The sequence below is a fragment of the Saimiri boliviensis genome, chromosome X (assembly GCF_048565385.1).
Source record: "Saimiri boliviensis isolate mSaiBol1 chromosome X, mSaiBol1.pri, whole genome shotgun sequence".
NCBI lineage: Eukaryota > Metazoa > Chordata > Mammalia > Primates > Cebidae > Saimiri > Saimiri boliviensis.
Window position 1 is genome coordinate 37,549,467 of NC_133470.1, and position 14,788 is coordinate 37,564,254.

The following is a 14,788-nucleotide window of genomic DNA, read 5'->3' on the forward strand; positions in this document are numbered from 1 at the left end:
GCTCAAAGCCTGTAATCCCAGCACTTTGGGAGGCTGAGGTGGGTGGATCACGAGGTCAAGAGATCGAGACCATCCTGGTCAACATGGTGAAACCCCGTCTCTACTAAAGATACAAAACATTAGCTGGGCATGGTGGCACGTGCCTGTAATCCCAGCTACTCAGGAGGCTGAGGCAGGAGAATTGCCTGAACCCAGGAGGCGGAGGTTGCGGTGAGCCGAGATCGCGCCATTGCACTCCAGTCTGGGTAACAAGAGCAAAACTCCGCCTCAAAAAAAAAAAAAAAAAGACACTTTCCCTTTCTTTTGGACACTTCCTGACATGTTTTTGAAACATCCCAATTTGTTAGAGATACTTACTGACCTGTTTCAAAAGTTTCTCAACTTTGAGACTCTTTTTTTCTGTTTGAAATCATTCCTGGTGAATCTGAGACCCTCTATTTGGGACTCTTAAATTCCTGGTGAATTTGAGACCCTAATCTATTTGAGACTCTTCCTGATGCGTCTGAAACCATTTTTGACTTGCCTCATTTTACTTGACTTTTCGTGACATATTTGAGATGCTTGCTGACCTGTTTGAGATACTTCCTGTCCTATTTGGACCATTCCTGATTATTCAAAACTCCCTGAAAATGTTGAGACACCTCCTGATATGTACATGATAGTTTCTGGCTTGTTTCAGAACCTTCTAGACATGTTTGAGACTCTTCCCAAAAAGGGCACTTTTGGGATCCTTAAAAAAAAAAAAAAAAAAAAAAAAAAAAAAAAAAAACAGGTTCTGGCTCTGTCACCCAGGCTAGAGTGCAGTGGCACAATCTTGGCTCACTGCAACCTCTGTCTCCTGGGTTCAAGAGATTCTCCTGCCTCAGCCACCCAAGTAGCTGGGATTACAGGCGCCTGCCACCATGCCTGGCTAACTTTTTGTATTTTTAGTACAGACGGGGTTCCATCACGTTGGCCAGGCTGGTCTTGAACTCCTGACCTCGGGTGATCCGCCCACGCTAGCCTCCCAAAATGCTAGGATTACGGGTGTGAGCCACTGCACCAGGCTTTTCCTAGTCTTTCGATCAAAATTATCTCCAATTCTGCCTAAGTGTCTGTGTTTTTCATTAGAACATAGTTTTGGCTATTATCTCTGAGAACCAAAATAACAATGTCTTACAAGAAAGAAAGCAGAGCATTTCTCCTTCTGGGCATAGGTAGTCCAGGGCTGATCTTTCAGCACCATGGTGGTTCCTCGGCTCCTCCTGTGTTACGAAGCTACCATCCCTGAGTGAAGAGCTGTCCACGTGGTACCAGATGGCTCATTACCACATTCCTCTTCCAGCCAGCAAGAAGGGCAAAGAGGAAGGGGGGTAGGAAACTCTGCTCCTTTAGGGACGTGATCCAGAAGTTGCATACATAAGTTCTGCTCACATATAGTTGGCCAGAATGTAGTCACATGACCACACCTAGCTGTAAGAGAGGATGGGTAATGTAGTCTCTATTCCAGGAAGCCATTTTGCCTTCTTAAATTCAGGGTTTCTATTGCTATCAAAAAATGAACAAAAAGGATTTGGAAGAACAATTAGCAATCTATCCACAATTTCCCATTTTGAAACTTAGATGTTTTCAATTTGGCCAGGAAAAAAAAAAAAAATCCTCCTCTGGCAAGAGAAAAAAAAGGAACTTCCCCCCTTTTCTCTTCCTTAACTTGGTAGCTCCCACAGAGGAATGGTTTTTAAGGCTAAGCAATGAAAGCAGGAGGAAAAAAGGCTGCTGGAATTTGGAGTATGTCTTTGTAATCAAGAATGCTTTCAGCTTTCAGGCTAGGACCTAAAGACCAACTTGAATTTTGTAATTGAGCGTCTGTGTCTGCAGCAAAAGCAGAGAACATTTTTAGATGCAGATAGTATCAGATCACCATCTGGACTATAAATAATTTATACATTTCAGATACCTGGGAATCACATGGGGTCAGGAACAAATAAGGTACTAAATCTCAGTGAGAAAAAATACCTCCAAACATTGTATCTGTGAATCAAATTTCAAATCTAATGACGGTTTGGAGAATTGAATAAAAATACAGTAAAGATCTCTATTGCTTATGCAAAATTGAATTAGCCTTATTTTTTATTTTAAAAAATACACAAAGAAAATGCTGAGCAAATTAAGCTGAATTCTCCACAATCCAGTCATGGGGCTTGTGGATGGGGGGACAACTAGAATTGAATTCCATATCCAATGCCCTCCCTTTGGGTTCTAGAAATAAGACTCTTCATCAGATCCTGACCAAACAGTGACTCTGCATATTGAGCCCCAAGTTTGTAAAATATGATCACTCTTTTTACTATTTTTGTAAAGAGAGTTTGCTGAGGCATCTGATTGAGTCCACTTGAAGAATGACAAAACATGACAGAAAGAGAGTCTGGGGGCTGATCCTGATTGGCAGTGGGAGAATGAAACAGAATACTGGGCTGCCCCAGATCCAATGGATGGGGCACAGACAGGGGACAGGGTTGAGTTGGGCATTGCCAGAAAGTCACAACAGATGTTCTTTCAGAGTGGAGCCAGGAGCCTGAAACCTAGAAATGAACTCAGTTAGGAGCTGGCAAGATAACCTGCCCGCTGACCTTCACCAAGTACTTGTCGGTAGCCTTGGTCAGCCTTTACAGGCCCAGCCACCTACCTGCCAACCTCTCTCTGGACAGTGTCTTGAAGGCCCCACAGAGGAAGTTTCAGCATTGTACACTCTGGGATGAAGTCCAGTGAGGTGGGTGGGCATGTTTCTGTGTTATTGAGAAATGGGTGATCACGTGAGTTTCCTCTGACTTGGAATATGTGTGAACACAAGTAAGTGTCCTTGATCACTTAGAATTTTTATTTTATTTTTATTCAAAGAGTTCTTTTAGACTTATCCAGACATTTGTTTTTCTCATATATCACTTTTGGATATACATTAAAAAATAAAATTTAAATTGGTTAAAGCATTCCTAAAACTTCATTACATTTAGAATCCCGCTTTTCTGAATTAACTTTTAAAAACTGAGATACAACATATGTGTGTGTGTAATTTTTTTTTTTTTTTTTTAAGACAGGGTCTCACTCTGTCACTCAGTCTGCAGTTCAGTGACGCAATCACAGCTCACTGTAGCCTCGACCTCCTGGACTCAAGTCATCCTCCCACCTCAGCCTCCCAAGTAGCTGGGACTACAGGTGTGAGCCACCACACTCAGCTAATTTTTTAAAACTTTTTGTGGGCTGGGCACGGTGGCTCACACCTGTAATCCCAGCACTTTGGGAGGCCGAGGCGGGTGGATCACGAGGTCAAGAGATCGAGACCATCCTGGTCAACATGGTGAAACCCCGTCTCTACTAAAAATACAAAAAATCAGCTGGGCATGGTGGCACGTGTCTGTAATCCCAGCTACTCAGGAGGCTGAGGCAGGAGAATTGCCTGAACCCATGAGGCGGAGGTTGCGGTGAGCCGAGATCGCGCCATTGCACTCCAGCCTGGGTAACAAGAGCGAAACTCCGTCTCAAAAAAAAAAAAAGAAAAACTTTTTGTAGAGACAGGGTTTCACTATGTTGACCAGGCTGGTCTCAAACTCCTGGACTCAAGCGATCTGCCTGTCTCAGCCTTCCAAAGTGCTGGGATTACAGGCATGATCTACCACGCCTGGCCTGTATATATTAAAGTATGTAAAGTACACTAGGCATAAATGTTTATACACACACACACACACACACATACACACACATATTTGTACATACACACACATATATTCTGGTAACTACCATCCAAAAGACGTAGAGCAATTGAGACTTTCATACATCATTGGTGGGAGTAAAAATTCATACCACCACTTTGAAAAACAGTCTTATGGCCAGGTGCTGTGGCTCACACTTGTAATCCCAGCAATTTGGGAGGCCAAGATGGGCGCATCACCTGAGGTCAGGAGTTTGAGACCAGCCTGACCAACATGGAGAAGCCCCATCTCTACTAAAAATACAAAATTAGCCAGACATGGTGATGCATGCCTATAATCCCAGCTATTCAGGAGGCTGAGGCAAGAGAATCACTTGAACCCAGGAGGCAGAGGTTGCAGTGAGCCAAGATCATGCCATTGTACTCCAGCCTGGGCAACAAGAGCGAAACTGTCTGAAAAAAAAGAAAAACAGTTTTACAGTATTTACTAAAGTTAAGCACATGCCTGCGTTATGATCTAGCAATCCCTCTCCTAAATATATACTCAAGAGAAATGAGTGCATATGTCCACCAAAATGCATGTATAAGAATATCTAGGGCCAGGTGTGGTGGCTCATACCAGCACTTTGGGAGGCTGAAACAGGTGGATCACTTGAGGCCAGGAGTTCAGACCAGCCTGGCCAACATGGTGAAGCCCCGTCTTTACAAAAAAAAAATACAAAAATTATCTGGGGGTGGTGGTACACACCTGTAGTCCCAGCTACTCAGGAGGCTGAGAAAAGAGAATTGCTTGAACCCAGGACGTGAACGTTGCAGTAAGCCAAGATCACATCACTGTACTCTACCCTGGGTGACAGAGCGAGACTCCATTTAAAAAAAAAAAAAAACCCATAATATGACGTACTATATTACATTAGATTACAGATGAAACGCTAGAGGAGTCCAGAGATCAGGGAAGACATCCTGGAGATCATTCCTTCATTCATTCATTGCATAGCATGTATCAGTACTTCATTCCTAGCTATAGCAAAATAATATCCATTGCATGGCTAGATAGCATTTTGTTTATCTATTCATCAGTGGATGGATATCCGGGTTATTTCCATCTTTTGGCTAGTGTGAATAATGCTGCCATGAACATCTGCATACAAGTCTTTGTGTGGACATATGCGTTGGCCTCTCTTAAGTAGATACCTAGGAGTAGAATTTCTGAGTCATATAGTAAATTCTGTTTAATTTTTTAAGAAACTGCCAAACTATTTTCCAAATTCATTATACCATTCTGTCATACTACTCAGCAATACATGAGGCTTTCCATTTCTCCACATTTATGCCAGCATTTGTTACTGTCTGTCTTATTTGATTCTTTCCATCACAGTGAACATGAAGTATCTCATTGTGGTTTTGATTTGCATTTGCCTAATGATGATGATGTTAAACATCTTTTTTCTTTTCTTTCTTTCTTTTTTTTTTTTTTATAAAGATGGAGTTTTGGGCTGGGCGAGGTGGCTCACACCTGTAATCCCAGCACTTTGGGAGGCTGGGGCAAGAGAATCACTTGAAACCTGGGGGGCAGAGGTTGCAGTGAGCCAGGATCACGCCACTGCACTCCAGCCTAGGAAACAGAGTGAGACTCTGTCTCAAAAAAAAAAAAAAAAAAAAGATAAGAGTTTTGCTCTTATTGCCCAGGCTGGAGTGCAATGGCAAAATCTCAGCTCACTGCAACCCCTGCCTCCCGAGTTCAAGCGATTCTCCTGTCTCAGGTGCATGCCACCACACCTGGCCAATTTTTTGTATTTTTAGTAAAAGATGGGATTTCATCATGTTGGCAGGCTGATCTCAAACTCATGACCTCAGGTGATCCACCCGCCTCGGCCTCCCAAAGTGCTGGGATTACAGGCATGAGCCACCGCACCCAGCCAGTGTTAAACTAGTCTTTCCATGTGCATTAGCCATTTATATGTCATCTTTGGTAAAATGCCTACTCAAATATTTTGCTCATTTTTAATTGACTTGTTTGAATTTTTTAATATTGAGTTATAAAAGTTCTTTATTTCAAGTTGAAATGAAACATAAATCTATGCAAACTTTCTGGAGTATGATGTGGCTTAAAATGTTTCAAATGCCCTAGAATTGTGTAATTGTGTGTTTATGTGTGTGTGTGTGTGTGTGTGTCCCTTTAAGTAGAGCACTGTGATGCACTACCCAGATTCCCCTTCAGTGTAGGACTTCTTGCCCAACTCTAAGAGTGTGGCCAGCAGACAGCCCTCAGCTGTCATCCCCTCCAGGTCTGCCTCAGCTGCAGAGGGCAGCCCATGCCCACTGACTGATGATCACGCCAAGGGTATAAAGGTCTGGACATTCCCACTCAGCCCTGGACAGCTCTGAAAGGCTGTTCTAACCCCAGAGTTCCCTGTAGGGTCAGCTGAGTCCATCAGTCCTGCATCAAAGCTCTACCCAATCCTGCTTCACCCTCCTGCCTTCCATAGGTATTGATCCCAAGAGCACTTCTTAGTGAACATCCTGCACACTAAACCTCTGCAGTGTCCGTTTCCTGAAGAACCCAGCCTACAACAAGCAGCTTCACCTTAACTCCCTCAAAAGTATCATCTTCTAAGAAATTGTGTGTAATCCTAATGGCGCGCATGCACACACACACACACGCACACACACACCATCTCTTGTAGATTGGCCCAGAAGTGAGCACCTGACCCAGGATGAACCAAACAAAGCTTTTCCCTGGGGGTGTTGAACTTGGGAATCAGAGAGACTAAGTCACTGCACCTGCCCGGTGCGAAGCTGGAAAACAGGAGGGTAGAAAGGAGTAACACAGTATATCTGGTTGTTCACTCCCAGCACAGCTCCAAAGGACCCTAGAACTATGATCAATCCTTGCCCAACCCCTGGTAATGTGGCCTTTGGAAGGTTTTTTATGTTAATGATTGATGATTTTGTTGTGTACACATGGTGCAATGGACCATGCTGTACCAGCTTGTCAGGACTGCTCTGCACAAACATCAAGATTGATGATTGCACCGGAAAGGAACCAACTGTCCAGCCGAGCTACGCAAGGAGATGAAGGGAGCAGAAATGTCCACTTCCTGGGCTATGTGGCCAAAGAGACAGCCAGCATGCTTACCTCTCTGAAGCGTGCATTCTCCCATCAGGACACCTACCCATTTGTCTTCCCCACACTGCAGAGTGAATTCAGCAAGTCTCCCGCAGTCCTTTGATCTTAGAAAGCCAGACCAGAAAATAACAAGTAGCAACCTGGGGACAGTAAAAATGTCTGCCTTGGCAATCGCTTTTCCTCATGGAGCTGATGTACTACAACAGCTCAGAACACATGCAAATGCTGCAGAATCATCCCAGTGACATACGTCTGTATAATCCACAGGCGAATTTTGAATCTAGGACCTCTTTAAACTTCTTTGCAGTTACTTAAAGTGTACTCAAGAAAGGCTAGTCTGTGTTAGTGCCAGACTGAAGTAAGTATTAGGAAGGCAATGGTTTCCAAAAAAGGTAAACATTCTTCAAAGTGAAGGCTTAGAGGAAATGATATTTGTGAAAAAGGGACAGGCATTAAACCAGTGCCCAGAAAAGAGCTCCATTAAATGAGCTTCTTATCAGCATTAAAGTGGAAGTGTGACCTGCTCACTCTTTGTATTTAGAGAAGAAATGAATCAAAAAGTAAAATCTAAGGCTGGGCGGAGTAGCTTATGCCTGTAATCCCAGCACTTTGGGAGGCCAAGGAGGTCAGATCACTTGAGCTCGAGATCACTTGAGTTCGAGACCAGCCTAACTAACATGGAGAAACCTTGTCTCTAAAAACAATACAAAAATTAGCCAGGTGCTGTAGTATGCGCCTGTAGTCCCAGCTATATAGGAGGTTGAGGCAAAAGAATCCCTTGTGCCCGGGAGGCAGAGGCTGCAGTGAGCCGAGATAGCACCACTGCACTGCAGCCTGGGTGACACAGTCAGATCCTGTCTCAAAATAATAATAATAATAATAATAGGCCAGGCGAGGTGTCTTACACCTGTAATCCCAGAACTTTGGGAGTCTGAGGTGGGAGAATAGCCCAGGAGTCTGAGACCAGCCTGGCCAACATGGTGAAACCCCACCTCTACTAAAAATACAGAAAAATGGCCAGGCACAATAGCTTATACCTGTAATCCCAGCACTTTGGGAGGCTGAGGCAGGCGGATCACCTGAGGTCAGGAGTTCAAGACCAGCCTGACCAACATGGTGAAACCCTGTCTCTACTAAAAATACAAAAATTAGCCAGGCATAGTGGTGGGCGCCTGTAGTCCCAGCTACTTGGGAGGCTGAGACAGGAGAATTGCTTGAACCCAGGAGGCAGAGGTTGCAGTGAGCTGAGATTGTGCCACTGCACTCTAGCCTGGGCAACAGAGCAAGACTCCGTCTCAAAAAAAAAAAAAATAGCTGGGCATGGTGGCACCCACCCATCTGTAATCTCAGCTACTTGGGAGGCTGAGACAGGAAAGTCACTTGAACCCAGGAGGCGGAGGTTACAGTGAGCCGAGATTGCACCACTCTACTCCAGCCTAGGCGACAGAGACTGTGTCTCAAAATAAATAAATAATAAATTAGCAGTTCTGTGGTATTCTGTTAAAGCAACACAAAATAAAGACAGCTTCCCTCGGCAGGTCACTGTGACATATCTTCTGGGATTTAAGAACTTTCATTTTTAAGATCCGGCTTTCTGAAAATGTTTTATAGGCAGCGGGGCACTAAATCCTCTCAGAGAAGCCAAGTCACTGAGTAAGGAAAAGTGATGAATAGCACTTCTCTGTATTGTCAGAAATCAGTGATTGGAGGATTACAGGCTTATAAATGGTTAGTTCTCTAGGAGATATCTTTCCACTTATGTCTAGCTCTGGTTAAGAATTGTTAGGAACACAAAGAAATAGACATTATTGATACTGATTTCATCAAACATTATCAGAGTACAAAGAATATTAAACTTGACCTTCACCTCATATCATACACAAAAATTATTCCTGGATAAAGTATTAGAACTTTATCAGAAATATAAATACTGGACAGTTGAAGGGGTGGGTATACTTTGAATCCTCAAGCAAAAATGATTAATCTTCTAAATACTTAAAGCCCCTTTTTATCAGGCAGGTCATTTGACCTCTAAGTGAATTCAAAGACTCGGAAGGCTATGTTATCCTAAAATTCCAGCATAATTAAGCTACATGCTAACATAAAAATGGTTTTATCGACCGGGCACGGTAGCTCACACCTGTAATCCCAGCACTTTGGGATCTGCCGAGGTGAGTGGATCACCTGAGAGGTCAGGAGTTCAAGACCAGCCTGATCAACATGGAGAAACCCCGTCTCTACTAACAATACAAAATTAGCTGGGCATGGTGGCTGAGTCAGGAGAATCGCTTGAACCCAGGAGGAAGAGGTTGCGGTAAGCCAAGATCGCACCATTGCACTCTAGCCTGGGCAACAGGAGTGAAACTCTATCTCAAAAAAAGAGAGAGAGAGAGAAATGCTTTTATCTTCTATCTTCAAAATGTTTTCCTAGGCTGGGCACGATGGCTCATGCCTGTAATCCCAGCACTTTAGGAGGCTGGGACAGAGGATTGCTTGAGCCCCGGAGTTCGAGACCAGCCTGGGCAATATAGTGAGACCTAATCTCTACAAAAAAAATTTCTAAAAAATTAGCCAGGTATGGTGGCACATGTCTGTAGTCCCACCTAGTTGGGAGGCTGGGGCAGGAGGATCACTTGAGCCCAGGAAAATTGAGGCTGCAGTGAGCAGTGATCGCCCCACTGAACTCCAACCTGGACCACCATGTGAGACTGTGTCTCAAGAAGAAAAAAAAAAATGTTTTCCTAATAAAACATATAAATGAGAAGAAGTGAAATCCAAGTCACATATCAGTGAATTATTTTAACAATTATTGTAGCCGGGCGCGGTGGCTCAAGCCTGTAATCCCAGCACTTTGGGAGGCCGAGGCGGGTGGATCACGAGGTCAAGAGATCGAGACCATCCTGGTCAACATGGTGAAACCCCGTCTCTACTAAAGGTGCAAAAAATTAGCTGGGCATGGTGGCACGTACCTGTAATCCCAGCTACTCCGGAGGCTGAGGCAGGAGAATTGCCTGAGCCCAGGAGGCGGAGGTTGCGGTGAGCCGAGATCGCGCCATTGCACTCCAGTCTGGGTAACAAGAGCGAAACTCCGTCTCAAAAAAAAAAAAAAAAAAAAAAAAAAAAAACAATTATTGTATTCCCTAATCATAAAAGTAATAAATATTTACTGTAAAAAAAATCTTAGAAACTAAAGAAGGTATAAGGGAGAAAAAATTAAAGTTATCCATAATCTCACCACTGAGGGACTACCATTTCAAATGTAGGGTTAATATGGTTTACTTCTCTTTCTGTGGACACCTAGACGTTTGCACAGTACCTCTATGAAACTGGGATCTCAGTATTTGCACTGTTTCAAAACCAGCTTCTCTCATTCCACAGAACATGTGCCCTTGTCATCATTTCTAATGGCTGCATGAAAAAGAAGCATCACAACCTAGTTTATCACTCTCTCGTTGCCAGACATCCAAGCAGCCTCCCAATATTTGCTGATGTACAAACAAAAAAGGCAAGGCCAGGTGCAGTGGCACATGTCCGTGTTCCCAGCTACTCTGGAGGCTGAGGTAGGAGGATCACCTGAGCCCAGGAGGTCAAAGCTGCAGTGAGTGGAGACGGCACCACTGCACAACTCTGTCCTCAAAAATAATAGTAATAATGCTGCTGGCTGGGCATGGTGACGCACACCTGTAATCCCAGCACTTTAGGAGGCTGAGACAGGAGGATCCCTAGAGCTCAGGAGTTCAAGACCAGCCTGACCAACATAGTGAAACCCCATCTCTACTAAAAATACAAAAGTTAGCAGGGCATGGTGGCACGTGCCTGTAGCCCCAGCAACTCAGGAGGCTAAAGCAGGAGGATCGCTCCAGCCTGGGAGGTGGAGGTTGCAGTGAGCCAAGATTGCCCCACTGCCCTCCAGCCAGGGTGACAGAGTGAGACTCTATCTTAAAAAAAAAAAAAAAGCTGCTAAGAGCACGTCTGCACATGTATCCTTGCACACTTTCCATTTATTTTGTGGCTCCGGGTCCTTCAGCCTGCACAATTCACCTTTTCCTTTAATATCTAAAGAAAATGCTGGAGACACATCCCCTCTAACAAAGGAAGTTCAGCACTTCCCCCAAGGTCTTCAAGAGGTCTCAGCGGGGTTCCGTTTTTCTCAATCGTCTCTCCCTCTGTTTTCCTGTTTATCCCTGTAAGCATTTCATCCTCTTGGGCAGCTGACCCCTTTCAACATTCCTTTGCCTTTCTTCCTTCATCTGTCCAAAGTGCCACTAATGCGCGGGAGCCACATGTAGCTGACTTTCACTGAGTTTGGGGGAAATGAAAGACAATCACAGCATAGGGCAGGAAGTAATCAAATTCACACCAGATATTACTGTTCCTAGAAAGTTGCTGGCCATTCTCCACCACCTGGGGACTTCTCATGGATGGCATTCCTTTATGGGTCCTGCCATGCTCCTAGGATCTTCTACCGTCTCTCTTTACTGGCCCCCTGACTTTTTTATATCTTCTCTCCTTTCTGTGTACCTAAACTCTTCTATTATTTATTTATTTATTTATTTATTTATTTATTTTAGACAGAATCTCACTCCACCTCCCAGGCTGGAGGGCAGTGGCTCATTCACAGCTCACCACAGACTTGAACTCCTGGGCTCAAGCGATCCCCCCACCTTAGCCTCCTTGGTAGCTGGGACTACAGGCATGCATGACCACGCCTGGCTAATTAAAAAGATTTTTTTTTTTTGGTAGAATAAAGGTCTCCCTACATTGCCCAGGCTGGTCTCAAACTCCTGGTCTCAAGCAATCCTCCTGCCTCAGCCTCCCAATGTGCTGGGATTACAGACATGAACCACCGCGCCCAGTCTTCGTACCTAAAATATTTATCTCCTCACTCAAGCAGCCCTGAAAATTCCAAATGCCTCTTGCTTATTTTTATTTGTTTTTTTTTTTTTTTTTTTTTTTTTTTTTTTTTTTTTTTTTGAGACGGAGTCTCATTCTGTCACCCAGGCTGGAGTGCTGTGGTGCGATCTTGGCACACTACGACCCTTACCTCCCAGGTTCAGGCGGTTCTCCTGCCCAGCCTCCCACGTAGCTGGGATTGCAGACATGCACCACCTTGCCTGGCTAATTTTTGTTATTTCTTGTAGAGACGGGGGTTTTGCCATGTTGGCCAGGCTGATCTCGAACTCCTGACCTCAGGTGATCCACCTGCCTTGGCCTCCCAAAGTGCTGGCATTATAGGCGTGAACCACTGCACCTGGCCCCTCCTATTTATTATTTAATCCCTCCCACATCCCAGGCAGCAGCTTCCTCCGTAAAACATTTTCTTCATTTAGCTTCAAGAACACTACATACTCCTGATTTTCTTCCTCAATCACTGGCTCATTCTCTTCATCCTGACCTTTCAGTATCAGGATGTCCCAGGACTCAGACTTTAGACTTCTCTATTATTGCTCACTCTATTATTGCATGAGCTCACCCAGTCTAACAGCTTTAAATACCCTCTATACACTAATGAGTCTGAGTCTCAAATTTGTATTTTCTGTCTTGACCTCCAGACTCATGTGTCCAATTGCTCTACTAAAAATACAAAAGTATTGGATATAACCTAAATAACTTCATTTGAATGGTTATTCTGTATCCCTTCTTTTTCTCTTTCTTTTTGAGACAGGGTCTCGCTCTGTCGCCCATGCTGGAGTGTAGTGGTGCACTCTCAGCTCACTGCAACCTCTACCTCCCAGGCTCAAGCGATGCTCCCGACTCAGCTTCCCGAGTAGCTGGGATTATAGGTGTGCGCCACCACGCCCAGCTAATTTTTTTTGTATTTTTAGTAGAGACGGGGTTTCACCATGCTGCCCAAGCTGTATCTCATTCTTATTCTGTCCATAACTAAACTCTTCACTATTCCCAAACCTGATCCTGCCTAGCATTTCCCTTCTCAGTAAACAGCGGCTCCATTCTTCCACTTGCTCAGGCCAAAAACCTTGAAGTCACCCTTGACTCTCGTCTTTCCATTTCAATTCACATTTGACCCAGGAGCAAATCCCTTCAGCTTTGCTCTGATCGTGTATATTGTCCCTGACCACTTCTCATCTTCTCCACTGCTGCCCTGCCCTGCTCCAGCCTCCTGACAGCCTCCTGGATGGACCACTTGCAATAGAACTTAATTGGTCTCTCTGCGTCTACTCTTGCCCAGCTGTAATTTACTCCCCATGGATATCCTTTCAATATTTAAGCCAGCAAAGGTCATGCTCCAGTTCAAAACTTTCCAATGGTTTCCCATCTGACTTGACCCAAATCAAAAGCCAATGTGGTCTGTCCCTGGCTCCCTCTCCAACCTCAGCTGCTATCACCCTCTCTGCTTGCTCACTGTGCTCCAGCCACATTGGTCTCCCTGCTGTCCCCTGAATAAAGAAGTTCATTTTTGGGAGGCTGAGGTGAGAGGATCGCTTGAGCCCAGGAGTTCGACGTTACAGTGAGCTACGATCACGCCACTGTACTCCAGGCTGGATGATAGAGTAAAACCTCGTCTCAGAAACGAAGTTTGTAGACTTCGTTCTCATCTTCGAGATGGTGCATTACTTTTCCCCCCTCCTGAAATGTTCTGTCCTCAGATATCAGCATAGTTTCCTGCCTTTGTTCATTTTTGTCTCTAACCCAACGGCACCTCCTCAAAGAGACCCTCTTTGACTACCTTATCTAAAAACAGCACCCATATCACTCTCTAATCCTTGACACTGCTTTAATTTCCCTCTTGGTACTTAATCTCACATTTGGTGACATTTTTCATTTTTATTTTTATTTATCTATTAATTTTTTGAGACAGAGTCTCTCTCCGTTGCCCAGGCTGGAGTGCAATGGCGCGATCTCGGCTCACTGCAGCCTCTGCCTCCTGGGCTCAAGCAATTCTCCTGCCTCAGCCTCCCGAGTAGCTGGGATTACAGGCACCTGCCACCATGCCCGGCTAATTTTTATATTTTTAGTAGAGAGGGTATTTCGCCATGTTGGCCAGGCTGGTCTTGAACTCCTGACCTCGGGTAATCCGTCCACCTTGGCCTCCCCAAGTGCTGAGATTGCAGGTGTGAGCCACCACGCCTGGCCCATTTTTCATTTTTAGATTGCCTCTCTCCCCCATGAAGGCAGGAACTTGGTCTGTTTATTGTTGTATTTGTATTATCTGGAAGAAGAACTGACACGAAGAAGTGCCACAAATTCTTGTTAATTCTCTTCATCTACGTTATGGAAGATCCAAGTTCTTCCCAAATAGAATGTAGCATGGAAGTTCTTCCAAGCGCTCTCTCTCCTCAATGCAAGACACGGCCACCGCTGCGATACAGTTAGCTCACCCCTACAATGCTAAAGCCTATCGGTCACACATGCACACATATTAGAGCACTTCCTTCCCATAAACTCCCAGAAGCAGAATTACTAGGTCATGGACTAAACTCCCAAATTAACCTCCTGAGAGGTCAACGCTAATTCCTTTCCCATCAGCAGTGCTGCATTGTGGTGTCCTCTGGGCCTTCAGGCAAATAACGATGATGATGATGATGATGATGATGATGATGATGAAGTCCCTTTCACTCTTTGTTAACTGGAAAATAAACAGATCTCTTCAGTGACAAGGAAACTTCTGGGTTATCAGGCCGCCACCAATGAGGGTCTACAGGGTGGGCTGACTTTTAGGAGAAAAGATGCCCTTCTGGAGGCTTCCATCTCTGAAATTATGTCCCCACCATAAATTGTTTCCCCATGATGCCAAGTCATGTTCATTCAGGATTTTATTCACGTCATAATTCCTTCGGAGTATGTATTTTGTACATAAACACCAAACATTGGCCAAGCTGAAGAATATTCCTTGACATAAAGGAATTTGGTGGGGCACAGTGGCTCACACCTGTAATCCCAGCACTTTGGGAGGCCAAGGCAGGCAGGTCACCCTAGGTCAGGAGTCTGAGACCAGCCTGGCCAAAATGGCG

At 44.6% G+C, this 14,788-nt stretch overlaps 1 pseudogene; it reads left to right on the plus strand.

Annotated features, from left to right (window-relative positions):
* LOC101049346 (large ribosomal subunit protein eL13 pseudogene) overlaps positions 1-14,403 on the plus strand; it is a 29,677-nt pseudogene extending 15,274 nt beyond the window's left edge.
* Positions 14,404-14,788: the final 385 nt, after the last annotated feature.